At 37.7% G+C, this 16,242-nt stretch overlaps 1 protein-coding gene across 7 annotated transcripts in view; it reads right to left on the bottom strand.

Annotated features, from left to right (window-relative positions):
• Patj (PATJ crumbs cell polarity complex component) overlaps positions 1-16,242 on the bottom strand; it is a 342,906-nt gene that overhangs the window by 165,081 nt on the left and 161,583 nt on the right. The window lies entirely within an intron of this gene.

Consider the following 16,242-nt stretch of genomic DNA (forward strand, 5'->3'; position numbering starts at 1 on the left):
TATTCCCTGAGGACCTTAAAAGAGCATACTATAGGGATACTGCCACATCAATGATCATGGCAGCACAATTCACAATAGCTAGACTTTGGAATCAACCTAGATTCCCTTCAATAGATGAATGGATTAAAAAACTGTGGCATTTATACACAATGGAGTATTACACAGCACTAAAAAATGACAAAATCATGGATTTTGCAGGGAAATGGATGGCATTAGAGCAGATTATGCTAAGTGAAGTTAGCCAATCCTTAAAAAACAAATGCCAAATGTCTTCTTTGATATAAAGAGAGCAACTAAGAAAAGAACAGGGAAGAAGAGCAGGAGGAAAAGATTAACATTAAACAGAGACGAGTGGGGGGAGAGAAAGGGAGAGAGAAGGGAAACTGTATGGAAATGGAAGGAGACCCTCATTGTTACACAAAATTACATATAAGAGTTTGTGAGGGGAAAGGGAAAAAAAAACAAGGGAGAGAATTAAACAACAGCAGATGGGGTAGAGAGGGAAGGGGAGGGGGGATAGTAGGGGATAGGAAAGGCAGCAGAATACAACAATCATTAATATGGTATTATGTAAACTGTGGATGTGTAACCGATGTGATTCTGCAACTTGTATTTGGGGCAAAAATGGGAGTTCATAACCCACTTGAATCAAATGTATGAAAGATGATATGTCATGAGCTTTGTAATGTTTTGAACAACCAATAAAAGAAAAAAAAATAGCCAGGGATGGTGGCACATGCCTGTAATCCTAGCTACTGTAGAGGCTAAGGCAGGAGGATCACAAATTTGGGCAACTCAGTGAAAGCCTGTTTCAAAAGGAATGGGGAGAGCTTGCCTAGTGTTTCCAAGACCCTCGAATGATTGCCAGTACTACCACCCACCAAAAAAAAAAAAAAAAAGCCCCTTCACAGGGAGCATGGGAGAGAAAAATAGGCAGAACATTGATGATTTTTAGAGTGGTGAAAGTATTCTGCATGATACTATAATGGTTTTTACAGGTCATTACATATTTGTCAAAACAGTGGTTCTAACATAAATGACACACACTCTGGGTAATAACCATATATCAATGCAGGTTCACTGACTGGAATGAACATACTCTGACACAGGATGTTGATAATGGGGGAGAAAAACGTAGGAAAAGGACAATGGGAATTCTATGCATTTTTTTTTTTTTTTTGCTCAATTTTGCTACTACCCTAAAACTATTCTAAAACAGAGTCAAATAAGTAAACAGTGTATTATACATTTTTATGACATTTCAAGAAGAAAACACTGGGGGAAGGCTTGGTGACATTGGATTTGGCAATGTTTTTTTTTTTTTAATATGACACCAAAAGTACAGGCAATAAAAGCAAAAATAGACAAATGGGACTGATACTATCAGAATAGAACACTTTCATTTATCAAAGAATATAATCAACAGAGTAATTTTGCTATTCAACAACAAAAAATCAAATACTCAAAACGTGCAAAGGACCTGAATAGACATTGCTCCAACATGATATATATAAATGTCTAGCAAACACATGAAAGGGGGGCTAGGGTTGTGGCTCAGCGGTAGAGCGCTCGCCTAGCACGTGCAGGCTGAGGTTCAATCCTCAGCACCACATAAAAATAAAGGTATTGTGTCCAACTACACTAAAAAATATTTTTTTTAAATGATGCTGATGCATGATGAAGTTGGAGAATCACTAGTTTAAAATCAGCTTTAGATGCCCTTGAAAAACCTGAAAGTAAGGGGTGGTACAGGTGGTACAGTCTCTAGTTAATGATGGTAATGTTTAGAAACAGGAAAATGTTTGACCTTAATATTAATTAAAAAATACAAATTAAAATATCAATAGGATATCACTTTCAACTAACAAACTGGCACAGATCAAAATGAATAATGTACATTGTTATAGAGGGTATAGAGCCAGGTGTGGTAGCAAACACCTGTAATCCTAGCAGCTTGGGAGGCTGAGGTAGGAGGATGGAAAATTCAAAGCCAGCCTCAAGGGCTGGGTATGTGGCTCAGTAGTCGAGTGCCCCTGAGTTCAATCCCCAGTACCTGCCCCCTCCACCCCCAAAACAAAAGAATACCATCAAAGTCAGCCTCAGCATCTTAGGTCCTAAGCAACTTAGTGGGACCCTTTCTCAAAATGAAACGTAAAAAGGGCTGGTATGTGGCTCAGTGGTTAAGCGCCTCTGGGATAGATCCCTGGTACCAAAAACCAACCAACCAAACAAACAACAACAAAAAAAAGCGCATGAAAGGGTGCTCAGTGTTACTATGATTAGAGAAATACATACCAAAACCACAATAAATTATCATTTCATACCCATTAGGATGGCTATTTAAAAAAAAAAAAAAAAGTATATAAGCATTGGTGAGAATCCTTGTGCATGGTTGGCTGGATTGCAAAATGAGGCAACTGCTGTGGGAAACAGTACAGCACTTCCTCAAAAAAAATTAAAAATCAAACTACCATATGATCTAGCAATCTCATATTGAATATATATCCAAATCAGGGTCCATATTCACAGCAGTCAAGAGATGGACACAACCCAAGTGCCCACCAATGGATGAATGGACAAATACAACATGGTATAGACAGATAATGGAATACTGTGCAGCCTTTAAAAATAAGAAAATCCTGTCACATATTACACTATAAATGAACCTTGAGGATGTTATGCTGAAATAAACCAGTCACAGAAAGCCAAATACTATATCATTCCCCCTAAATGAGGTATCTTAAGTAGCCAAGGTCATAGAAATAGAAAATACAATGGTGGTTACCAGAGGCCAATAGGCAAGAAAGGGATGGGGAAAAAGAGTTGTTACAAAACTTGGAAAAGACAAGGAGTTAATGATGGGTACAGAATTTCAGTTGGTGAAGAAGAAAAAGTTCTGGAGATCTGTTTTATATCAAACAGATATAAATATGAATATGACACCAAAAGTACAGGCAACAACAGATTCACCACTACTATACACTTAAAAATGGTTTTAACCATTTTAATGCCAAATTTTATAATTTTTTACCACAATAAAGTAAATAAAACAAGACAGCCTCTATTAAAAAAAAAGTTAACCCCTGAAAATTCACTTCAAGTTATGCTGTGACCCACATCTGCATTTTCCAACAGGACAACTGAGTCAAGAGAGGTCCTGTTTGTGTTCTTTGAAAAAGCTGCTGGATGAGAGGAAGCATGTACCCACGTGAAGAACCTAACAAGAGAAGGCAAAAAGGATTCTGAAAGGCTGACAGTGAGGATGCTTTTAATAAAGAAATAAAGAAGATGCCAAAGACTGTCAAAATGACCTGACAGTGACATCATTCGCATGTTCCCACAGAGGAGTGCATACTGGTTTCCTCTGTGGGGTGGTGCTTCTGCATCGTTCAGAACTTTACCCCTTGGGCTTTCGTATCTTTTTGGCTCTTTTTAGGCACAGTTGAGATGATAACAAGGAAAAGAAATTTTTCAGGCATCGGGGCAGCCGGCTTTCATTTGTACCTTGTCTTTAAATTGACCAAGGCTCTGAAAGCAGCTGACAGCTGGAACCTGGACAGCATCTTGCACTTCAGTGAATATCTGCTTTTCTCACAAGATAACAGGGAAGATAAATGAGAGGGGATGGGCCTCACAGGAAAAAGCAAGCAAAATAGATAAGAGGACCAGCACAGGAGGCACGCAGGCAAGGAAACATGCATTTGAGGCTAACTAAGCCCAAGTCTCTGAGGGGCCATTCTGAACTCACACCTACAATGATAGCAGATACTGCCTTTTGAGTGACAGTTACCTTCAAATAAATTATCTCACTTAATACCTCAACAGTCTCGTCTAGAAATAAGCAACACTGAGGCTGGGATGGATCAAGTGAACTGCCCAAGAACATTAGGCAGGAAAGGTCAGAATCAATATTTTAACATCAATAAATTTCTCTTTTTACAAATTATAAATAACATTCTTTTTTTTAGAGAGAGGTAATACAAAACTCTACTCTTCTTATCTTTTTTCTAATGCCTGTCAAGTCAATCCTATGAAGAGCAGGTGTGAATATTTGTTAAAGGTATCTTTCTTTCTGTGAATAAAAAGTTCATCTCTTTTAAGAGGACAATTTAAGGGGCTTGGGGTGTAGCTCAGTGGTAGAGTGCTTGCCCAGCATATGTGAGGCCCTGGTTTCAATCCTGATAAGCACACATGAGCCTGAGCACATGTGTGCGTGCGCGCGCACACACACACACACAATTGTACTTCTTAGAGACGATATAAGGTTAAATCGGTAAAACTACATTATAACTATCAAAAGCAAGTTTTTTAAAATTATGATTTTAGGAATAAAAGAAAGATCATTAATTTAACATAGACAAATTAAAATAAAATAAACATATTTTCAATAGACTTATCCTAGCTCCATACATATGTATAAAGATGTTCAGTAAATATTTCTTCTGTAGCTCTAGTTTCTGCCACTCCCCTACACAATGCACTGTGGCCACACTATCGTGTCAAAGCTTCTATTCTCCATGCCTTAGTGATGGTATGTGATGTGCTGCTCCCCATCTCAATGGCCCACAGAAACCTTGAACCATCCCTCTGAAGGACCAGGAGTCCTCTTATTCACAGGGTGCTCTGAGCCTTCCTCTCTCACGGCTCCTCCTCCCTGACTTAACCTTCCCAGGAGGACAGGGCTCACAAAGAACCAGAACTGGGCTCTATTCACTTTGTATCCCTAAGGCCAGTAAGGGTGTTTGCCACAGTGAGCCAATTAATTAACCAATTAATATGTGTTTTGTAGCCTCAAGAAGTTAAGGATGAGAAACTGAATATTTTTAATGCTTTTTGCTTAAATTTTGACAGAATTCCATGGACCTAGCAAACTACCATTCAAAAACAAGGACATGGAGGAACAGCAGATTAAAGTCTAAGCAACCCAGTACAAAGGACACCCAAAGTCTACTAGCCTATACAGCAATTTTCAGGATGAATTTCCAGGTGGATGCTTCTGGGAAGCCTGGATCATCCTATCTCACCTTCTTAAACTCTCCTGCCGTGCTCCTGGTATACACATCAGCCAAAGCATGGCCTCCTCAATTAGATCAGGCAGTAAAACCTAATGACTAACAGTGGGCTCTGGAGTGCTAATGTGGGTTCAAATCCTTCTGCCTTTTGCAGCTAGGAAACCCTGGGCTGCCTGGGGTGATAGTTCCTCGTTTACATCATGTATAGGATAAAAATAATCAAAGTGACTATGTGTTTGGTTTGTTGGACAAATATATGCGGAAATGCACCTGAAGTTTAACAAACACCTGGTCCTAATACTTCCTACTCTTTCCTCTTGACTTTGCAGAATCCCTGAACTCCCCACATCTGGGAGCTTTCAGCGTGATAATTACAACCCATAGGCTACTATGCCCTCTCTACTTCTTGTCTTCTCTTCCTGTCACTAGGTTATTCTGACCCTGGCCAACTGAACTGATCACTTCCTGATCCCCATCTCCCTCCACAGGATCAAAGAATAGAAATAAAAAAGGTTCCTCTGCTTGACTTGCCTATGGGGGAGAAGGGACTAAACTTTGAGAACCATTTTGTTCACTAAATAATTATGTAGGGCTGGGGATGTAGCTTAGTGGTAGAGTCCTTGTCTAGCATGTATGAGGCACCCTGGGTTCGATCCCCAATACTAAAAACAAAAAGCCAAAACAACTAAATGATTATGTAACTGTTGGCTTCCAGATATTGAAAACAGTTGCAAGATGGATGCAGAAGTAAAGATAATCGTTACTGTATTTGACTACACATAATCTCTCTTAAGAACAAGTTTTGTATTAGGCACTGTCCTCTTCCACGTCCCTTCCTTATTTACTCCTCACTCCAACAAGCGAGGCAGGCATTTGCCACGTTTAATAAATATGAATGAACTGAAGCCCAGAAACTCAAGAGGCTTGACTGGCAGAGTACAGATATAAAGTGGGTGTGCAGAAACTGGAATCCAGTTCTTCTGGCCCGACTCACAAGGCTCTTTTGACTATACTACATGGGATTTTTAATTCCAAAGACAAAAGGCGAGTAAAAATCATGTACTTTTCTTGACCAGGAGCAGTAAGGTGAAAGTGAGCTTTGCTTAGCTCTCCAGTAGGAAGCCACAGGTCTCAAAAAAAATAAAAAATAAAATAAAATAAAAAGGCTCACACATTCATTCACTCAAAAGAAGTTTTCAGTGCCACTCATCATGTAGCAGGCATGGTGCTAGGTGCTGATGGGCAATGGAGACCTGGCCTCCATGCCTACTACTTAGTGAAAGAGACAGGATGCAGTAATCACACAAGGAACTCAGGTTAAAGGTATAAAGAGAGAGCAGCATGGAGAGTGTACAGGACAAGAATCAAGTGTCTGCACTGGACACAAAGGAAGCAGGGTTTGAGTTAAGACAGATGGAAGATGAACAGTATTAGGCAGCAGAAAATTGTATACCAGGACTGTGAGGCCAGGAGGAAGGAGGCGTGTTGGAGGACCTGCCACTGTGCATGGAACAAAGAAGGCATGGAAGGCTCTGGAGGGTCTGACAGAGATCCTGAGGCAGACCACGAAGACACTTAGCGTAACAGGAAGCCCCTGAAACTGTCAGCAAAACAGGATAAATGACTTACCTACAAAGGTATCCAAATGTTTTCTTAGCTTGATCATTATATATAAAATTTAACTGAAACTACTACATTGTTAATTTCCAAAAAAGTTAAGATTTTATAGTAGTTGGAATAATAAAAAGCAAAGAATATTTTAATATTTCAGGCACAGATATAAAGTCCTATTCAAACATGGAAACATGAGTGTTTGGGTTTTTTGGTTTTTTTCTTTTTGTTTTATAAATTAACTTCTAATATTCTATGGCAATTTTATACTACTCCAAGCACATACAAAAAATCAGGTAGTAGAGTACATGATACTTATAAATTATTGACTTTTACCTCTAAGAGAACAAGCTGCCTTCCTTTCTTTTCAAATTACAATTTTGGCTGAATTTTAATACCTTTTCCATATGTCAAAGAAATCTCTTCTGCTTTAATCTGCCAACCTACCATGTTTTCAGTTAACTAGTAGTTATTTTAAGAATAGCCAAGAACACATAAGATACTATATTGCTTTTTAACATGCCTAAGTGTGAGCCATAATAAACAATAATAAGATATGCACTACCTTCTAGAAATCATTACATTAGAACAAATAATACTCAATTAAATCATAAACCTTTAAAAATAGCACCAAGAGAATCAAAAGATTATGTAGGCCAAAATTTTCACTCTTTCCTGCTTTAAATAGTTAACTACAAGCAAACAAGTAAATGAAGTTTTAAAAGGGATAATGCATGCTACTTTTTTATTCTATACTTCAAAAATAAAATGCTTGAAGTACTATATGAAAAAGTATATTTTGGTCTCATTCCATAAATTTAAAAAGCGCAGCTTACACATCACAGGTTTCTCCCAACTTTTATTTGCAAAATTTCAAACCTATAAAGTGAATATGAAGTAATGATTAGGGCCAGCATCAAAAAGAAAAGAAGTTACTAAATGATAAGGTGATAGGGCAGAAGGGCGAGGGTGGTAGGCTCACTCTGATGAGCACCAGGCCCAAGGTCTCTGGTCCCCCTTGGGAAAATGAAGCCCTCCATCTTAGGAAGGTCAACGCATCACCCCTCCCACACTGGCTTAGCTGTGCTGGAGGTTCCAGAGATATTCCTTGGGGCTGGGTGCTAAGCCTTCTCCATTCTCCCTGTCAATCACTTCTGCTCTCACTTTTATTCCTGGTTCTACATTTACACTACACTGGCTCTATGACAGCTCTAAATAAGTGCCTTTTAATGAAAGCCTGCACACCTTGCTTTCTAAGAAACATTCTACTTACATTAACTTATGGCCCTCTTTCTGTCTTTCCCGGAATATTAAAAAACCACCAGTGGAAAGTTTGCTAATTTGTTCTCTGATATCCACTCTAGCTTTTTTTCTGGAGTAATAGAACTATATAAATTAAAGTAGGCATGTGTCTGCACCGAAGAAAATGACATTTTTCAGCCTAGTTATAGACTTTGTAGCTAATTATAGAATCAAACTCTTGACAATGGCATATAAACTAAAGAGTTATGTGCAACTTTCCAGGAGCATCCTAAAACGAAGGAAGGCTGCCCTTGCCCTTTTCTGGTTCCCTCCCTGGTGGATGGAAGGCAGGCTGGGAGGGGAGTTAGTGTGCTCCTGGCACTGAGGTGAGGTAGGGAAAGCAGGCCATGCTCAGGACAGCAAGAGTCAGAGAAGAGCCCAGGTCTGGGTACCGTGCAGTGACCACTCCCAGACATAAAAATACAAGCTTGATCTCTAAAATAACTTATTTCCAGGTTTCTTCACTCATGAACTGAATGTATCTTCATGTATCTGTTGCAACTTGTCAGGAAGTTAAGTCTCCTTTCAGATCACAGGTTAGTCTGCTACTAACCATAAGAACAAGTCTTACTTCATTCAGAACACTGCCACCTCACCCCACAAACTCTGATTAATCCACACCTCTAGGTTACTTTGTCTTATGTTTGCTTTGTCAACCATGAAAAGCTTTATACAAGTAACTTGAAAATCAACTCTAGAAAGGGCATTCAAAATGCATTCACAAGACTCACACTCATCTCTGTTTTCTGATCATCATGTGAGCTGCTTCCCTCTGCCACAATGTTCCACCATGATATCCTTCCTCACCTGGAGTCCTGAGGAATGGAGCCAGCCTTCTGTGAACTAAGACCTCTGAAACTGTGAGCCCTCAAATAAACTTTTCCTCCTAAAATTGTTCCAATCAGACCTTTTAGCCACAGCAGCAAAAAAAACTGACTAAAACAGCTAGGAATGGAGAAGACATCAGAGGACCAAGATTCAGAAGGTCTAGTAATAAATATAGTCAACCATGTTTCGTTTTGCAGCAAGTGCACTGCACAGCGAGTGGTGGTTAGTATCTATTCCATGTGCCACTCATGGACCTCTGGTTTGTGATGTACTACATCCAAAGGATATACTGGGTCCTTTTTCCTTTGAGCAAATACCTTTTACCTTACCTGTGTCCTTATTCAGTGTCTTTCTGAGGGGATGGGCTTTCTCTAGTTCATACAAAGAAACAGATCTGGATAGTTCATAGAATTAATGTAGTAAAGAGATGACTCAAGAGACTTCAGACTCGTTTGACAGCTTACCCATAACCTTGGACAGTCTCTGTCTCTCCATCTTTAAAACAGGCAGCCCTTTCTTTCTCATCTCAGTGTTTAGGTACTGTTACATGGTATCAGTTTTTAACTCTTTTGATGAAGATGCAACATGCTAAAATTAAAATATCAGAAATCAATGTTCCCCTCCTTATATGAAACTAAGAATGCTTAAAAAAAAAAAAAAAAGAGCTCACTAAAATGAACTCTTTCTAATTGGCATCAAGATTTTCAGAAATTTCTAAAAGATTAAGAGGAATTCAAAAGCTTCTCTATAAAAATCGTACTTTATGAAAAGGTTAAAAATGTTGTGCTGAGTTCAGATCTGTGCAATGGAAGGTACAGGGAAAGGATGGTCACAGGGGCAGGAGGTCCTGCATTATATATAAATGAGACACTTGGTCCCCACTATATGGACAAGACACATTGTCCCGACCATACTTCAGTGAGGGAGATGCTTTCCTCAGCTTCTCAGTTCAGGAAGGAGGTTCAGAGAAACTGAATGAAGAGATGATCTGGGACTAAAATTAAATGACTCCAGATCACAATCCCTGAACCACTAAGTTATGGATGATATGAACTTACATAGTCAAGGATGATTAGACTTTCATTAGAACAAAAATCCAACTAATATAGCTATTGAACAAACAACTACAATAAATACACATTATTTAGTCTTTCATCCAACCATAACCAATTATTGTCAAGCAACATAGTACAAAGGACTATGTCGAAACCCGTGTGACAAATCCATTTTGTAAGCAGTGGCCAAGTTCTTTAGAGAAGTGGAAATTGTCGCTTTCCTAAAGTTTGAAAATTCATTTATTTAGTTTTTTTTAAGTTTTATTGCAGTTTTGACTAATTTGAGGAGATAAAATATTGTATGTACTTATTATCTGCTATGTAATTCCTGGCCCCACTCATTCCTTTCAAAAATGCCACATTGCAATGTAGCGGTCTAGCTGGCCTATGCTGGTTTGAAGTGTCGTCTATTTATCCTTCCCTCACTGATTTTATAGAACAGTGGTATTTTACCTGCCTTGAGATATGGGTTTCATGGATAATATAATAAAGACAAGAATGTCCCCTCCCCCAAGAAAACCCATGTATTCTAAGTGTACACAGAAGTCCAGATACTAGAAATGTTCCTGAACTGATGGCCTCCGGGCTATAAATCCCAATTTAGGCCCTTGGTGCTTATTAACTGAAAATAGTTATCTTCAAAGTTTTGTCTGCCCTAACCAAAGAAAACATTCCCTACCTCTAAAAATCACTGGTCTAGAAGGAATCTTAATGAATTAATCTAATACTTGTTTCAGAGAGTAAGAAAGCACAGCTCTGTAGAGAAGGTCAGTGGCTTGGCCACTTGGTCACAAACTAACCCCAAGCGTTGAGCTCTGGGCCTCACCCCACCCTCCCTCTACTTGGTGACACTCTGGGCCTTATTCCCAATGGGTATTCCCAAGGGCAGAATAATCTGGCAAATGAACCAGAAGGCACTGCTTAAATCTTGAAAAAGTGTTCAAGGTGAATCTTTCTGGCTCTAAAATCATAGGGACTTTAACCAGAGAGACTTTAGGTCTTGGGTGTTTCCTAAATATTAAATAAGCATGTAGGGAAGGACATAATGACATGTATTTTACATTAAAATATTCTGGTCTGATAACTTAGTATTCGGTACTATTGCTTGCCAGAGGAGTGCCATGTTTTAACTACAAATTAACTTAGGGCTTGTACAGCTGACATAGAGAAACCTAAATAATTAACTAGGTTGACAAAATGTATGGCATCCAAATACAGAATTAGAAATAATGAGTATGTCACCAATTGTCACAATAACCATGTAAACAAATTATTTCACAGTTAAGAACATACCATAATAAAGGTAACAATTTCCCATCTTGCACAAAGGAAAACAAATTTCTCAATTGATATATCCATGTAAGTGTGTGCATGCACATGTTATCAAACTCATCTTTTCAGAAGGTAAAAAGCAATATATTAAAAACTTTATATATTTTATGTCATTTAATCACCAGGAAAACTTTATTAAATAGGTGGTTTAAAGAAAAGGAAATCACCATTCAGAGAATTTCATAATAAGAAGACAGTAGATAGTTTGGGCTTTGTAGGTTATATAGTCTCTGTCACAACTATTTAACGTTTTTGTTTTGTAGCCTGAAAGAATGGCTGTGGCAGTGTTACAATATAATTATAATAACATATAATTATACAAAAACACACCAGGCATGGTGACATACACCTATAATCCCAGTGGCTTGGGAGGCTGAGGCAGGAGAATCATAGGTTCAAAGCCATCCTCAGAAACTTAGTGAGGCCCTAAGCAGCTTAACAAGACCCCGTCTCAAAAAAAGTCTGAGGAACAAACAGTGGCTCAGTGGTTAAGTGCTCCTAGGTTCAATCCCTGGTATCAAAAAAGAAAAAAACAAAAACACATTGTGGGCCATACCCTGCACCAAATATTCACTCTTTCCTAACTGGTTAAGAAACTCTCCTGTTTCTTGCCAAGCATGTTGCAATACATAAATCATATTAGAGATTGAGAGCAGGAAAATAACCTCATCTGCTTCTCATTCTACTACTCACTTTCCCCAAATGCATAATCCTTTATGATTATGGGGGGAAAATCTTTTTTCCAAGGAAAACAACTGGTCCACTGGGAGAGATGTCCTTTTCTTATATACTATATTTGTACTCTGTGGCCCATAAAAAGATAATTTTTTTTCCAATTCATTTTTTTAAAATTATAATTATTAGCACATATTAAACAATGGGTTTCTGTATGATATTTTCATGTATATATATAATACTTTGATATTATCTATTTTCCCCATTACCCTTTTTTAACTCTCTTTCCCCAAAACAACCTTCTTAGCAATACATGTAGATGCTAGAATGATTTCATTGTTCTTATTGAGCCACAGTTCCAAGAGAATGCCCATTTATAAACTGAATAGATTTGGCGATGCCTTCATGAATATACATTAGGTTACATGCAAGAATGGCTTTTTCTTATCAATTCAAAATATTTATTGGAAGCTGGGGATATAATTTTGGGTAGAGCACTTGCCTAGCGTGTGCAAGGCCCCAAGTTCAATCACAGTACCCAAAACAAAACAAACAAACATCTAAAATGACCTAAAACTCTTGCTATATAGAAGACACCAAAACTTATACTCCTAATCTCAACACAGCACTGTAAGGACATTAATAGCCATATTCACAAGGGGAAGTGATTATTAAACACAAAAGGAAAGAACAGCACAGACAAGGTGGAAGTCACAGTTTCCCGGGGAATAAAGACGGGAAAGTTTGATTTTGTAGGTTCTGTGATCTGTGAAAACCCAGGTTATCTATCTGCCATACTGGTTCTTCTTAAAGAGCAACCAAAATGGGCAACTAAACAACTTGCAAATTATTATGAAAGTGACTTAGCAATAAATCAAACCCAATGTCTCCCAGATAAAGAACCAAAATATTTAATTTTACACAAGAGAGAGATGTTTTCAGAGGCTTCACCAGCATAGATAAGCAGCCATAACAAACATAATTTTGTTTTTAGACCATCACTGTGGAGGCATGTTTTATCCCTGCAGATACAAGCAAAACATTTCCAGGAAGCATGGGTTATACTCACCAGAACACTGGGATGGGCAGCTAGCAAGCCACCCATTAGATATAAACGTCTCTCTCTTTTAAACCGTGTACACCTCATGATCTTTTGCCTCGTGCTGCCTTCTCACCCCCACCATGCTCTTGTGTCTGCATTGTCTTTTTAAAGATTTAAGACAGCAGATATTGACTACCTTGAAGTAGGTACAGGCAATGCTGAGCCAAAACCCAAATGTGATTCAAAACATTTCACAAAATTTGAATACATTTCCATCTCACCTAGGACAAGCCTAAAAACACTGAGTGACTTAAAATACAATTTTGCAAAATTTCACCTGTCTCTTATACCTTCGAAACTCACCTATCCCCATCTGGTAAGCATCAAGAGACTTGCTATTTCTTCTCTGAATGTAGAAATTTTTCAAAGATGGAAAAGAAATTTGTTTATGCCAAGAAGCCGAGTTCACACTGTGCTGAGTGCTGCCCTGGTGAAGTGTCTCCGTAAGCCGGTAAGCCCCGTGGCACACCTACATGACTGTATTTTCCTCAATTTAGCCTCATTTAGCTTCTGACTTTTCCCCCCCTTTTAAATGGAAATTTTCAGTATTAAAATGTGCTTTGCCAAAAAATACAATAAACATTTTTTAGAATTTTGAACTTCAACATGCTTTTTTAGGGGCAAGGTTTCTTAATTATATATCTATCTGTCCAAAGAGTGGAGATAAAAAATAAAAGATAAAAAGAGAATAATAATCAATCTGGCTTTGCAAATGGAATTAGATTATATGAGCAGATCCTTGAAAACATGCAAAGTTAAAACTTGGTAAAAGTTATATAGATTTTACCTAAAAAATTAAGACAGAAAAAAAAAAACCTTATAAAATTATATTCATTGAAGAAAATAATGTGTTAAAGCATTTAGCATAGTGCCTGAAAGATAAATATTCAAAAAAGTAAAGAAATGAAACTATAAATTTTATTTCATTGGCCTAAAATGTTGTCTCCTTAACCTAGCCACCACTCTGATTTGTATTTCAGAAAATACATTATTAAACTTAAAAAGTTTTGAAACTCCATCTCACCGCATCCCCTCTTGGTTGAGTTTCTTTCCTCTCCCTCCAGCCCTTGCTTGTAGCGCTGGGCTCTCTGTGGACGCCATGGGCAGAGTTACCATTTTGACACCAACCCTATCAACTCTGCTCACTTAGCCTCCTCCAAAAGGCCCACAGGTGCATTTGTTCCTGCGCCTACATGTTTCCTCATTCTAGAAAAGACTATAAACTTCTTGAGGGCAAAAACCAGTTAGATGGTGTATTTCTCCTCCTTAGGCTTAGGGATCTTCAAGATGAAATTTTTTAGGAACTCCTTGATGATATATCACCATTGGAACTGAAGCTATGTCAAATTTTCACCAACCTCTGGGTAAACCACTGGAAGCTTACCTTAGAAGACTTAGTAGCTACACAATGGGAATAACACTATTGACTGACTTGGGAGATACATTCAAAATACACAACATGAATTCTTCACCCTCTGCAATTATCTCAGAATCTAGGCATATCATAAATATAAAGAGAAATGAGAGAATATTTTTTAAACTACATAATTATCTAAATAAGAAAACATACTAGAAACCTAGGAGTGGTATTTCTTACTTTATACCAAATGTCTCTACAAGGAAGTAACTTTCAATGCTACTTAACTTTTGTTACATTATCTGATTAATTCAAATTATAATGCTCTTTGTTCTGAATTATATCAATTAAAATGATGACAACTTAACCTAAACTCATAAAGATAAAATTGAAATATTCTAAAGTAGCATAAAACTTCTAAAATCAAAAGCAATATAAGCCCATTCAAATAGCATGTTTCCATGCAAGTACAAAAAAAAAAAAGTAAATCCTCTGCAGATAAGACCTCATCCTTGAGTCTACTACATGTTAACTAATATTTGCAAGATGTGTCAAAAAGATACAAAATAGAAAGATGCTTTTAAAATTAACTGAATGCAGAAGCAGTAAACATAATATTAGATTAAGACATAAAAATATTATCATGTATGAACTAGTTGGAATTAAAAACAGAAGCTTTTAACAAGTGAAGATAATTATACGAAATTATAAACTTTAATCCTGAGCAGAAACACTGAAAAAGTGATCTATACAATACATAAAGTGTGTCAACTGTGGGACATGTATATAGGGTTAATAATAGGTTTTTGTTGTTGTTTTTGGGGGGTACCAGGGATTGAACTTAGGGGAACCTGACCACTGAGCCACATTCCCAGCCCTATTTTGTATTTTATTTGGAGACAAGGCTGAGTTGCTTGGTGTCTAGCCATAGCTGTGGTGGGCTTGGAACTCACAATCATCCTGTCTCAGCCTCCTGAGCCGCTGGGATTACAGGGGCACACCACTGTGCCTGGCTAATAATGGTTTCAAAACTGAGTTCATATATGATTTTGACAAAATGCAGAGGACACAGTAATTCCTAAAGACCACACATAATTAATATAATTTCTGGGAAATTGCTGTGGGGGTTCCTGAGGGTTCTACTACGGTTTCTAAAACAGGGACAATGGCAACTTCAAAATGGTGAGGTAGAGATCATGGAAGTGGTCATGGATGGCAAGTTATCCTGAGAAAACTCGAGCACACATGTACTTATAATCTGTAGAAAACAGATCTAAAAAAAAAAAAAAAAATCAAGAAACTGCCAAAAATAAAAGGAAAATGAACTCATTGCTCCAGGGGTCTGAGGATCAGGTAAGATCCGTGAATACTCAGGATCATTTCCATGGTTGCTTTGTCAATGTGAGTTTGAGAAGTAGTACTGAAAAGATGACAACTTCAAGCAACTCCAACTATAGAACAGCAGCAGACACAATACGGACAGTTGTCACTACAGGGAATCTGTGACGCATTCCACTTAAGAGCTATAATCTTTTCTCTAAACCAAAATCATAGCACTGGATACTAGCTAGGTACTGCTTAGGACCCTCAACTTAAGATCTTCAGAAATTATATGTTAGGCAAACAAAAAAGTTCTTGCTTGATTTTTTTTTTGACAGTATAGCCAGAAATAAGGTTTACTACCTTAAATCCGGAATGCAGCATATATCCTGCTGTTGCAGTAGAAATAACCTAATTTGCATGTGCACTGCTGAAAATAAAAAGAAAGGCTATAATGTGATATCTAACTCACCGAGCTTACAATTGACTCCCCTGGGCAAAAATACTTAAACAAGAAGACCTCTATTATGTATAAATATTCTATATCTTACTGTGATAAAAAGCAGCTCTGGTTCTAATAATTTTTCATAGCAGAAGCATACACTAAAGAGTGTGCCCTATTACATAAAATTACATTGTCAATCTAGA

This window comes from Marmota marmota, unplaced genomic scaffold (genome assembly GCF_001458135.2).
Source record: "Marmota marmota marmota unplaced genomic scaffold, marMar, whole genome shotgun sequence".
NCBI classification, from domain to species: Eukaryota; Metazoa; Chordata; class Mammalia; order Rodentia; family Sciuridae; genus Marmota; species Marmota marmota.